Below are 14,634 nucleotides of genomic sequence, written 5' to 3'. Positions count from 1 at the left end.
AGAACAGATAGACCTCATGTCAAAATAAACAAAACTCAAAAAAACAGACAAAATAGTTTTTATTAAATTTCTTATAACTTAGATATTTGATTTAACAGAATTTTTCTGAGCTGGCCTGCAGTCTTGAAAGCATACTATGACAGTGGTAAACAAGTTAATATTTATTCAAAATTGCCACAACAATTTATTAGGGTATTTGACTAGTATCTAATACATTTTACTCTTGCCTAACCTATATCTCTTCAACTTATTCACATGAAAATCACAAGAGATTTTGTCAGATGCTTTATTGAAATCTAGGGAAATACAATCTATTACATTCTCCTGATTTACCAGTCTAGTCAAATTTCTATTCTATCTTTACGACCCATAAGTCTGACATGTGTGAAAATCTCATCATCTTTTTAAGATGTCAAACCCTGAAAAATAAATGACCAAAGAGTCATAGAGATTATGCAGCTTCTGTTATTTTTTTAATTACCAAAGAGCACACAGAATTAATCACTCTGAAAAAAAAAATAAAACAAAACAAAACAAAAGAGCCAATAGTGGTTATATAAGCAAAAAGTTCTCTTTATTCTATTGGAAAAAGAAAACTAGAGATGTATGTTGGGTCCTGCTCTAGGAGGACACCTCATGATGCGAAGGAAAGCCTTAATACATATAGCAGTGGCTACCCTAGTTATGACAATGAGGAGTAACAGTGATAATGAGACAAATCTGATTCATTGCCAGGCTTCGTGACCAGAACATGGTCCCTGCAGGTGTTTATCTAACCTGGGATAGTGTGAAACAATTTATGATTTTGCTGCATCTGAGTTTATTCAGAGGGTGAGTATAAAGGATTGTTGATAAGCCAAGCTCAGGGCAAAGCTAGCTTGCTGGACCTTAGCTCTAGAAAACAAGGTGTCTCTTAATAGTAAAGGCATTCATCCCTATTTCTATACTAATATTGTCTTATTAGTAGGATAACAATTTAGAATCCCAGTTCTGTTTTCTGTTTCTCTGTGAGTTTCTTCTTATCCATTTGGATTCAATCATTTGGACATGGGACAAATAATGAACTCCATAAAATGAAATACTTAGGATACTATTATCTTAAAAGGAGAGTTTTAAGAATTTATCAACTATTTGCATTTCCTTTCTCATGTCCCCACCAAAGCTACCAAGCAATTGCTTTTCTTTTTAGTTTTTCTCTTTGGCTGAGGAAAACTACATATTTTTGGGGATGGTTCTCCTTGAAACATATATTATTCTCATATTGGTTTTACTACTATGCAAGAATGCTTACCATGAAACCATGAAGAAAAGGCATTTCAAACATGGAAAGCACTCATGTTAGGACATACAAAAAACACATATATTCAAAGCAACTTATACCTCTAAATCAGGGATATGCTGGAACCAGCTCAGACCAGCCTGCTACAGCTAGCTGTATAATTTTTAATTTGAGCATTTATACCTCAGAAATAAGAAAAGAAATCATGGCTTGCTTCGTTATTTTGCTGATTATTTAGACTTAAGAAAATGAAGAAGAATGATAATGATGCCGATTAAATTTAAAAGCATATCATTCACACATTTTTTTTCAAAGAGCTAGTTGTGAGTCATTTTCCATACACTCTTCAAATACAGAAATGCTGTTTCAGGTAATGTCATGGTACAGGACTCTGCTAGGTCCATGATTTCTCTTGAACATCTTCTCTGCTGGTCTTTATGACACTAAGCTGATCTCGAGTACTTGTTGATACTGTTAAGGTTCAACTATTTATTCTTTTCAGAGCCATCTGTTATTGTATTTGCTATTTTCTAGTGGAATGCAATAGAGAGAAAACATAATTCAGGCAGGGAAAGATAGAGGTTCTTGAGGACATAGAATATAACACAATGTTCTTCTATTCTCTGGTACCTATTTGGTATTCTTGGTCTTAAACAATTAATGATTTGGGGTTAGAAAATTTAACTCTTGTTAAATCTCTGATTGTGAATTTACAGTTCCAATTCCTATTACAGTAAACCTATCAAAAGATAAAAATTAGGAGCTGAGGATGGCATGGGAAAGGGTTATTCATCATGATTGTCATGCAAATAAAGCCAGGACAAGGACAACTGGGGAGCAGAAAGCAGATGGAGCCATCAACCTCTGCCCCTGGCCTTTTATGCAGTATTCATTCTGTCTAGCACAAACCTGGCAGACCTACATAATACTTACATCCCAAAGTAGACCCTTTACAATGTTAATTCCATTTACCAAATGTACTTATAACTGTCAGCCTCACAAGGTCACGAAAGACTCAGGGAGCTATATTTCTTTCCAGATGAGGAAAGCAGGAAACTATTAAGGGATTGCAAAATGAAGACTGAGAATTGTTGGGGTGGTTTTCCGTTAGAATGGGAGCTTTAAGTTTTTGTAGGAGACGGCTGAAAAGAGAGACTAAGGGGAAATGGTAGGGATCTCAGTAGCTGAAAATTAGCAGCAATGACACTGTCAAGGACTTAACAAGCTGAGCTATAAAAAAAATGCCAATAGCCAGTTCAATAGGTGAATTGTGGAATTCATATGAAAGTAGAACTCTGTGGCAGAGAAGGGAGAGATCAAGGATGTATTCTATGCTGTGCCATGTTTGTTATTGTTCCAGAAAACAAACAAGACAAAATAGAATCTTACTGTTTTGTCTGTAGGATTCATATAAATGAATATTGTGTGGTAGCAAATAATTGGAAAAGGAGTGGATGCCCATCAATTGAGGAATGGCTGAACAAGTTGCAGTACATGAAGGTAATGGAATATTATTGTTCTATAAAAAATGATGAACAAGCTGATTATAGAAAGACTTGGTAAGATTTATGTGAACTGATGTTGAGCAAAACAAGCAGAACCAAGAATACATTTTACACAATAACAACAAGGATGTACAATGATCAAGTATGAAAGCCTTGGTTCTTCTCAGTTCAGAGATCCAAAGCAATCCCAATAGACTTTTGACAAAAAATTCCATCTGCAACCAGAAAAAGAACTAAAGAGACTGAATGTAAATCAACACATGCTATGTTCACTTCTTTTTTCTATTTTTTAATCTCTCCCAGTTTTTCCCTTTTGTTCTGACTTTTCACTCCCAACATAATTCATAAAACAATTCATATAACAAATTTTGCTAGCTTAACGCAAAGCAAAGCTCTGAAAATGCTTAGATGGGCTTTAATCAGTTCCACAAGCACAAAGGTTTGGTCCTGGCCTTACTGTTAATTTTTATTAGACCTACACATGCAAGTTTCCACAACCCTGTGAGTATGCCCTATTAACTTCCATTGAGTTTAAAGGAGCGGGTATCAGGCACATTTCCAAAAGTAGCCCATGACACCTTGTTTAACCACACCCCCACAGGTTACAGCAGTGACTAACATTCAGTTATAAACGAAAGTTTGACTAAATCATAATAAAAAGGGTTGGTAAATCTTGTGCCAGCCACCGCGGTCATATGATTAACTCAAATTAACAGAAGAAAGGCATAAAAGGTGTTTAAGCAGTCAATCTACCAAATAAAGTTAAAGCTCAAGTGTGCTGTAATAAGCCCTAGTTAATATTAAAATGCACAACTTATGTGACTTTACCCATGCTGAAGACACTAAAGCTAAGGCACAAACTGGGATTAGAGACCCCACTATGCTTAGCTGTAAACTGAGGTAATTAAATAACAAAATTACTCGCCAGAGAACTACTAGCCACTGCTTAAAACTCAAAGGACTTGGTGGTGCCCTAGACCCTCCTAGAGGAGCCTATTCTATAATCGATAAACCCCGATACACCTCACCCCTTCTCGCTTATCAGTCTATATACCGCCATCATCAGCTCACCCCAACAGGGTTCCAAAATCATGAAACCATAAAAACGTTAGGTCAAGGTGTAGCATATGAAGGGGGAAGCAATGGGCTACATTTTCTATGTTAGAACACAATGGATTGTCTATTGAAACAAAGACATGAAGGAGGATTTAGTAGTAAATTAAGAATAGAGAGCTTAATTGAAATAGGCAATAGGGTGCATACACACACCTGTCACCCTCCTCAATAAAGTAACTTCAAATACCTAATAAGAATATGCCAAAAAGAGGAGAAAAGTGATAACATGGTAAGTGTACTGGAAAGTGCACTTGGACAATCAAAATGTAGCTTAAATAAAGTATTTAGCTTACACCTAAAAGATTTCGGCTAATCCTGACCATTTTGAGCTAGATCTAGTCCTAGACATGCCCAATTAAACTATTTATAACACCCTACAAAACATTTATAAGCCCTAGTTTAGGTGATAGAACAGACTAACCTGTAAACAAATAAACTAAAAACAATTAAAAATGAATATTGCGAAATTTGTCCATCTAAGGACCTAGATAAAAGGAAATCCATTTTTCCATATATTTTCCCCTGTGGCTATATCATATTCTCCTTTTTTCCCTTCCATAGACTCAATAAAGCCTTTGTGTCATCTTGTGAAAAAAAAATTTTTTTAAGTATGCAGAAAGAAATGCTCTCAGAATTCTCTTAATCCTTCATGCATACTCATACCCAACTCCAATTTTGGCTTTGGAGAATTTTTTACATATGAAAAGTTGTAATTTGAGATTTCCAGATCATGTGGACATTTTCTTTGATCTGATTCTCAAACCTCTTCAAAGCCAAAAAGTTATTTGCCAAAGATATAGTCGCTTCAGTAATTTTAATAGTCCAAGGCAATGGGAATCTAAAAGAAGATTAAAAAGAACCTCCATGTACTAACCCCTAACTCATGTTCATTCACTTTGCCATCACCCACAATGCTCCTGCCATCAATGCTTTACTATGGGACTCAAGAATTTACAACAAAATATAACCCTACAATCTAGTTCTCCATTACTCTTTCCATTGCCATGGAGATCCAAACTCCAAAATGCAGACATTTGTTACAGCCTCAATAATTCCTACTTCAGTAGCATTACATGCTAAAAAAGAAAAAAAAAAAAAAAAAAGATCTCTGCAGGAGAATGGAAGAAAAGAGAGAAAGGAATAAGGTTCATGTCAGAGAAGCTTAGGCCCAAACCTTATCTGGGCCTCTAATAATAAATAATAAATAATAAAAACAATAATAATTGTTTCCAAATAATATCTAACCTAGCCTGGAATTCATGCAAAGATCTTTTATGTCATTTTGTCCTCCTGTTGATCAAAAACTGGGTCTTGTGAGTAAAAGCAGCCAAAAAATCCAATTAACCTACCAAATTCTAATAAATCTACATGTATTTCCTGCTGATCTGGGATGGGCTCCCCTTTTTTGTGGGTATCTCAGTATTCTTTCTGAGGATCTGTATCCCACACGTTTAAGATAAGGAGAAAAGCAATCTAGAAGAAAGGAATCAAATTTCTCTCATAAAAGTTTAATATTCAAGATATATTAAAAAGCTAGTAACTATATACATCAGGGCTGAAAAGATCAGCCTCCTTACAATGACATAGTTGGCAGGAGTCTGTCCCCTATAAATCTGGTATCCTTATATTTGGTGCTTAAAATGATAACTTGTCTTACCTCTGTCAGAATGGAGGGAATTTTAGGAGGGAAGTTAAAACTCCTAAAATTAACTGGAACTTGGGGGAATTGGAGGACATGGACCGGGGGAAGAGATTTTGATATACATGGGGAAGGAAGGTGAACAGAAGGAAGAGTTCAGTGGTGGGCTGTATAACTCGAAGTGGTAAAAGAATGACTGGAGGCAGTAGAAATACTGTTTTCTGCCATGGTACAGTATACTCTCTGCCGCCTGCAGGAATTGGCCATTTTCTGCTAAAGATTACAATAGAGAAAGGAAATCTGCAAGGGAAACTCTACAAGATGTGGAGAAACTTCTAGGGGGAGAGTCTATATTGGGTGCTTCAGAAATTTTGATTCTATGAGGAATACAGAGGAAATAAATAAATAAAGGGGACATAAATCAGAGAATGAGGACCTAGAATAAAAAGAAAGAGAGGGTAGATAATGAAGAGATTCATAGATAAAATGTTCTCTGGAAATAAGCATAAAAACTCAAAATTTTAAAAAAATTAATAAGCAGGACTAATTGAGGAGATAAAAAGTTAGGTCAATGAACTGAATATGAATTTTTTCTATTCTTTTAATTTTTTACATTAATTCTTTTAATTTTAAATTTTAAAAATTAGAACATTAACAAATAAACACTAAAATCAGCACAAAATAAGATAAATTAAAATTTAGAGGAGAATAAATTGAAACCAGGAAAGGATACAACAGAATAAGAAAATAATAGACTAATATCTCTAGTGAATATTAACTCAAAAAATTTAAGCAAAATTGTATCAGACTACAGAGATTTATTTAAAAAAAAAAAAAGACCAATTCTGATGGACGTGGCCCTCTTCAACATTGAGATGAACCAAATCAGTTCCAACAGGGAAGTAATGAATTGAACCAGCTACACCCAGGGAAAGAATTCTGGGAGATGACTATGAACCACTACATAGAATTCCCAATCCCTCTATTTTTGTCTGCCTGCATTTTTGATTTCCTTCACAGGCTAATTGTACACTATTTCAAAGTCCAACTCTGTTTATACAGCAAAATAACTGTTTGGACATGTATACATATATTGTATTTAACATATACCTTAACATATTTAACATGTATTGGTCAACCTGCCATATGGGGGAAGGGGTGGGAGGAAGGAGGGAAAAAGTTGGAACAAAAGGATTTGCAATGGCCAGTGCTGAAAAATAACCTATGCATATATCATGTAAATAAAAAACTATAATTAAAAAATTATACTTCCAAATATCAAACTATATTATAAAACATCAGTCATCAAATCCATCTAGCATGGGCTGAAAAACAGAGATTGATCAGTAGAACACACAAAACAGGGGAGAATCAGAAACAATGGAACTCAATAACCAAGTGTTTGGGAAAATAGTAAACATGAATTATTAGGGGAAAAACTGCCTATCTAATGAAATTTGTTGGGAAAAATTGAAAAGAAGTATGGTAAAAATTAGGCTTAGAACAATACCTTATACTATATAATACATTCAAAGCAAAATGCAATGTTGATATTAAAGATAATACTGCAAAAAAGTCAGAAGAGAAGCAGATTTTATATTTTTCACAACTATGGATAAAAGATATATTATTAACAAAGCAATTATAAAGGGCAAAATGGATAACTTTAATTACATGAAATGAAAAAGTATCTGCACAGATAAAATTATTACATTTATGATAAGAAGAAAAGCAGTCTAGAAGAAAAAAATCGAATTTCTCTGATAAGGGCTTAATATTGAAGATATGTTAAAAGGTTAGTAGTATAATTAAAAGGTTAGACTATTACCTATTTCCCAAGAGAAATAATCACTTATCTCTTGCATTAATAAATAATTGTTGTATTGAGAGAGGTTGTTCTTCTTTTCTACCTCCTCATTCAGAAATTAACCAGCATAGGAAATCTTAGACAAAGGCTTACACAGGTCAAGATCTAATCAGACAATAAAAAAAATTCTAAGTTTTGACTAATGAGAGGATTCCAGCTCATTGTGTTTATTCAGACAGATCTGCAAAAGTATGGATTCTTCCTTTTGTCATATAGGTGATATGGAAATTGATAAGTCTCTTTGACCAAGACTTGGGTGATCCAAATCATGCAGCTGCAATTCCCTCATTGCAATATAGTCTACCTCCCACTGTATCATTCATTTTCTCATTAATTATGAACCAATCAGAACTGGTTGCCACCCTTAGGAACATCTATTTTTCCAAGGGCATATAGACTGTGAGCTCACTGCTATGAGGAGTTTTTGGCATTTGAAAGTGTTACTGAATTCCTTTTTTAGTTATTATTATTAATACAATTATTAAATTACTTAGAAACTATGTCTCTCTAACTTTGTAAACATCACATGCTCAAAAGGTAAGTTGTTAAAGAATATGAATAAACAATTCTCAATAGAAGAATTACAAAGTATTCACAATCACATGAAAGAAATATTCCAAATCACTGAAAATAAAAGAAATGTAAATCAAAAGAATCTTGAGGTTTCATCTCAGATTCTACAGATCAGCAAGGTGAACAAAAAAGTTAAAGTACTTGTGGTAAGTAAAGCACACTGAGGCATTATTGATAGAGTTGTGAAATGGTATAATCATTTTCAAATGCAATTTGGAATCATGCAAATAAAATGATTAAAATGTCTATATAATGTGATCAAAAGACTTCATTATTTTGCTTCTACTAAGGAGACCACTGCTAAGAAGAAAGTCCTAATATAAATCAAATTATTATTATAACATGTCTTTTGATAGCAAAAAACAAATAAAAAACTGAAAACAAGATTGATATCTAGGAAAAGATGATGATAAATGTTGGAGGGAATGTGGGAAAATTGGGACACTAATGCATTGTTTGTTGGTAGAGTTGTGAACGGGAGAGCAATTTGGAACTATCCCCAAAGGCCTATAAAAGTGTGCATATCCTTTGATCGAACAGTGTTTCTGATGGGTCTATATTCCAAAGAGATCATAAAGGAGAGAAAAGGACCCAAAAATGTTTGTGGCAGCCCTTTTCGTAGTGACACAAAACTGGAAAATGAATGGATGCCCATCAGTTGGAGAATGGCTGAATAAGTTATAGTATATGAATGTTATGGAATATTATTGTTCTGTAAGAAATGACCAGCAGGATGATTTCAGAGAGGCCTGGAGAGATTGACATGAACTGATGTTGAATGAAGTGAGTAGAACCAGGAGATCATTATACATAGCAATAACAGGATTATACAATGATCAATACTGATGGATGTGGCTCTTCTCAACAATGAGTTGATTAAGGCCAATTCCAATAGATTTGTGAAGGAGAGAGCCATCTGCATCCAGAAGAAGGACTATGGGGACTAAATGTGGATCACAATTTAATTTTTTGTTGTTGTTTGCTTGGGTTTTTTTCTTTTTTTTCTCCTTTTTCATCTGATTTTTCTTGTTCAGTATGATAAATGTGGAAATATACACAAAAGAATTGCATATGTTTAACCTATGTTGGATTATTTGCTATCTAGAGGAGGAGGGTAGGGGGAAGAGGGAGAAAAATTTGAGTTTTGCAAGGATGAATGTTGAAAACTATATTTTCATGTATTTTGAAAATAATGCTATTAATAAAAAAACTTTTTAAAAAATAGATGTCTGTCAATTAGGGAATGGCTAAAGAAATTGTAGTAGATAAATGTAATGGAATATCACTGTGCCTTAAGAAATTATATGTGATGAAAATCTACATGAGAATGAAGTAAACAGAGCCAAAGAAGCAATGTGCAAAATTACTATAATGATGGGAAAAAACTACTATATACCCAAAAGTCAAAGGTAAATTAACAAGAAGGGACAAAATAGTGGAGAAAAGGCAGGAACTCAACTGAACTTTCCCCAATTCCCCTCTAAACAACTTTAAAATAATACTTCATGTAGAACCAAGATGATAGAATACATACCACCTGAGGTCTCCTGAATTCCCCTCCTTTATAAATTTCAAATAATACATCAAAACGAATGGAGTAGAAGAACCAATAAGAGGACAGAATGAAACAATCGTTACAAAACAACTTAGAAAGTTGACAAGAAAAGTCTGTATCATTGGGATGAGAATGAAGTCCAGTCCAGTGCAGAGCAGGACAGGCCCAGCAAGCTAGCATGAGGCTTTGAAGATGACTGTAGCTAATCAATGATGAGGGCTGTCAGAGTTTTCAGTTCATAGATGATAAAAAAAAAGGTCAGGTCAGCACCCAACTTTAATATAAAGTGAGAAATCAAGAAATGAGTGGGAAAATGAGCAAACCACCAAAAAAATGATCTGACTGTAGAAAGTTATTATAGAGACAGGAAAGATGAAAACACAAACATAGTAGTCAAACAAAGTCAAAACAGGTATGTTCAAAGTTTCCAGGAAAAATATGAATTGAATTCCTGAAAGATCTCAAAAAATATTTTAAAAATCAAATAATAGATGGAGAGGAAAAAATGGGAAAAGAAATAATAGTGATACTGGTAGAGGAAGCACGAAAATACTGAAGAAAATAATGCCTTAAAAACAGAATAGGCAAAATGGTAAAAGACACAAAAATCAACTTAAGAATACCTTAAAAAGTAGAATTAGCTAAATGGGGAAAGCAAATACAAAAGCTCAAAAAAGAAAATAATTCCTTAAAAATTAGGATTGGGCAAGCAGAAGCTAATGATTCCAAAAGACATTAAGAAACAATAAAATAAAATAAAAAGAATGAAAAAAATAGGAAAAAAAATTATGAAATATCTCATTGGAAAAACAACTGACTTGGAAGGTAGATTCAGAATAGATAATTTAAGAATTATTAAACTACCTGAAAACCATGATAGAAACAAGACCAAATAATTCCAATATCATATTTCAAGAAATTATCAAGGAGAGTTACCTTGATATCCTAGAAGCAGAGGGTAAAAATAGAAAATGAAAAAAAATCTATCCAGCAATTCCTGACAGACCTCAAAATGAAAACTCTCAGCAATATCAGTCAAATTCCAGCGCTCACAGATCAAAGAGACATTACAAGCAGTCAGAAAGAAACAATTCAAATATCATGGATCCATAATTAGGATAACACAAGATTTAGTAGCTTCTATGTTAAAAGATTAAAGGGCTCAGAATGCTATATTCCAAAGAGCAAAAGAGTTAAGACTGCAACTAAGAATCACTTCTCAGCAAAACTGAGTATAATTCTTCAAAGGGGAAATAAAATGGATGTTTAACAAAATGGAGGACTTCCAAGCATTCTTGATAAAAAGAACAAAGCTTAATAGAAAATCTGACATTCAAACAGAAGACTCAGGAAAAGCATAAAAAGGTAAACAGGAAAGAGAAATCATATGGAATTTAGTAAGGTTAAACTTTTACATTCTAACATGGGAAGATGACACTTGTAACTCCTAAGACTTTTATCAAAAGTAGAGCAATTAGAAGGAGTGCATATAAAAGGGGCACGAGCAAAAGTTGATTATAATGTCATGATATTCCCCCAAAAAATAAAATTAAGGGGTAAGAAAGATGGATCCATTGAAAGGAGGGGAAAGTGAGAGGTTGAATGGAGTAAATCATCTCACATTAAAGAGTTATAAATAAACTTTTACAATGGAAAGAGAGAGGGAAAAGTGGCAGGAAATGCTTTAAATTTACTCTAATTGGAATCAAAGAGGAAACAATATACATACTCAGTTGGGTATAGAAATCTATATTATTCTACATGAAAGTATGAGGGAAGAGAGAGAAGAAAGAAATGATAAATGGAAGGGAAACTGGGAGAGGAAGTGTTAAGAAGCAAAACACTTTTGAAGAGAAACAAGGTAAGAGGAGAAAGAATTAAACAGGAAGGGAAAAAAGCAGGATAGAGGGAAATATGCAATTATCAGTAATAACTGTGAATGTTAATTTGATGAATTCATTCAAAGAATACAGGTAGATGGCGGAGTACAATAAAAACCACCAGTTTCCTACAATATGTTGTTTCCAAGAAATAGCCTTTAAGCACAGGGGCACACACAGAGTAATGGAAAAGGGCTAGAGTAGAATCCATTATGTTTATAAAAAAAGATGAAGTAAAAAAGCAGGGATTATAATCAAGATCTCAAATAAAGCAAAAGCAAAGCCAGATACAATGAAAAGAGATAAGCAGAGAAACTACATTTTGCTGAAAGATACCAGAGACAATGAAGTAATAATTTCAATACTAAACATATGTGCACCAAATGATCCACTATCCAAATTCAAAGTTAAAGGAATAATTGTAGGAAAGAGAGTGTAAAAACTATATTAGAGAAGGACTTCAAATTTCCTCTCTCAGAACCAGATAAATCGAACCAAAAAATAAACAAGAAAGAAATTAAGGAGTAAAATTTTATTTTTTAACAAGAATAACAGTATTTATATGATTTTATTTTTTCCTTTCATCTATCATTCATATATATGTATTTTCAAATACATACAGCATTTTTTTAAGGTTTTCAGCTCTAAATAATATCACTCACTCCCTTCCCTTCCTTGATCTCTCTCTGAGATAGTGAGCAATCATAAGTTATACATGTTCAGTCCTGTAAAACATTTCTATATGAGTAATTTATATAAGAAGACAAATAAAAGAAAAAGAGTGAAAGACATAAAGTGAAAAATGGCATGTTTCAGTCTATATTCCAACATTATTAGTTCTTTCTCTGGAGGCAGATACTATGATTCATCATTAATCTTTTGTCGTGGATCATAGCATTTCTGAGAAAAACTAAGTCAGATGAATAGAATTTTTAAAAGTCTGATATGGAAGACCTTTGGAGAAACAGAATGGAAATAAAAAGGGATAGATCTTTCTCTCAGAGGTATATGGCACCCAACAAAAACTAACATGCATTAGGGCATAAAATACTCACAACCAAATGCAGAAAAGCAGAAATATTAAGTGAATCATTTTCAGACTATAATACAGTAAAAATTATATTCAATAAAGAGCCATGGAAATTTAAATTAAAAGTTAATTGGAAAATAGTACCATAATAGAAAAATGGTTAAAAATCCTTGTTCCAATTGTTCCACTTACCTTTTCTTATCTACCTTGCCTTGTCTTGCCAACTACATTCATTTTCTTGAGTCTAGCTCTTTAATTTCTAATTTATAATCCTTCTTGATAGTCCTTAATTTCTTAATATGTTCCTTAATGATGCTCTTTTCTTCATCTCCAGAGTAGAATCCAGACCTGTATCTAAGCCTGGAATGAATGAAAAAAGCATTTATTAAGTACTTACAAAGTTCTAAGCAATATGCTTATCCTATGAATAAAAGACATAAGACCTGGAAAAAGCTAATTGGAAACTAAATAACCATTATGCGGAGGTCAAAGAGTAAATCAAAGAAATAATCAACAATTTCATTAATGAAAATAGTGAGACCATATACCAAAATTTATGTGTTGCAATCAAAAGCAGTACTTGGGAGAATAATTATAACTCTAAATGCTTACATCAATAAAACAGAAAAAGCAGGTTAATTTATTGCATTCCAACTTAAAAACAAAATTAGAAAAGGAACAAATTTAAAATCTCTTATCAAAAACAAAATTGGGAATCCTGAAAACCAAAGGAGAGACTAATAAAATTGGAAGAAAAACTTTGGACCAATGATAAAAAACCATTAAACTAAAGAAAAGGAAGAACTAGTTGATGCAACAGTGATGCAAATCTTTTGAATTAAATACTTTCAAGGAGACTATAGCAATATATTACAATGATCATACACTCTGATCAAATGGGAATTATACCAGGAATGCAGGACTGGTTCTATATCAGGAAAACTATTAACATAATTGACCAGTATCAATAAAAAACCAACAAAAATCATATGATTATCTTAAAAATTGGAGGGGGGAAAAGCTTTTGAGGAAATATAACATTTAATCTTCTTTGAAAAACATTGTAAAACATAAGAATCAATGGAGCTTTCCTTAAAATGATAATAAATATTTTTCTAAAAGCATCAGTAGATATTATCTATAACGGGGATTAAACTCAAAGCCTTCCTAATAAAATCAAGATTGAAGCAAGGATGCCCATCATCACCAATATTATTCAATACTATAGTAGAAACATTAATTAACTATGGTAATAAAAGAAAAAAGACATTAAGGGAAATTATTTCTCTATTTTATTGATACTCAATTAAACTAGGATTTAGATTTTTTTCTCCACATTTCCTCATTCATGGGACAAGCCCCTGTAAGTCAGTCAACTACTCTCTGAAGGGCATACCTGATAAAAGAGATTGCTCTGATTCTTGGGGTACAAGCTCCTCAATATTGGACAGAACCCTATCCAACCCTATTTCTGTTTAGAGTGTAAAGAATCTAAAGTAGATGAATCTCTGTCCCAAAGCAATAAACCCATGTTCTTGTATCCCCCTTCATTGGAATACAGGGCAATCAAGTTCACGAAGGAGAAAACCAACCAGAATAGTCTAGATAGAGACAAATTCCTTTGTCCAGATTGCTGAGATGGTTGAGTCTCATCATAAGCTAGCCATGTTCTCAGCATGAGGAGCTGAAAACTTTTAGCCTTCCTCTTTAATTGTTGAATAGTCAGGGTTGATTTTTACTTATCAGGGACATCCCATTTCTAAAATTATAATAAAGCTTTTAGTCTGTCCATATCTTGGTCTTTCTTTACCACTGTCTATCTGTCTATCAATTTATTGGTTATTAACTAGCCTAATTAATAACTTTATGATTAATTTCTGAAATTGTCTTTCAGGTTTTTCATTCATCACACACTGAAGGAATTAGAATAGAAAACGAGGAAATAAAAGTATCACTCTTTGCATAAGATATAATTGTATATTTAGAGAACCCTAGAGAATCAATTAAAAAACTAGGTGAAATAACAATTTCAACCAAGTTGCAGGGTATAAACTAAACCACATATAAATCAGCATTTACCTATATTACCAATAAAGTTCAGCAGGAAGTTTAAATTTTAAATTTAATTAATTAATTAATTGTATTAATTAATATATAAATTTTTAAAGTTATTTAAAATAATTGTAGAAA

The sequence above is a fragment of the Sarcophilus harrisii genome, chromosome 3 (assembly GCF_902635505.1).
Source record: "Sarcophilus harrisii chromosome 3, mSarHar1.11, whole genome shotgun sequence".
In the NCBI taxonomy this organism is placed as follows: Eukaryota; Metazoa; Chordata; class Mammalia; order Dasyuromorphia; family Dasyuridae; genus Sarcophilus; species Sarcophilus harrisii.
This window is presented reverse-complemented; position numbering follows the sequence as displayed.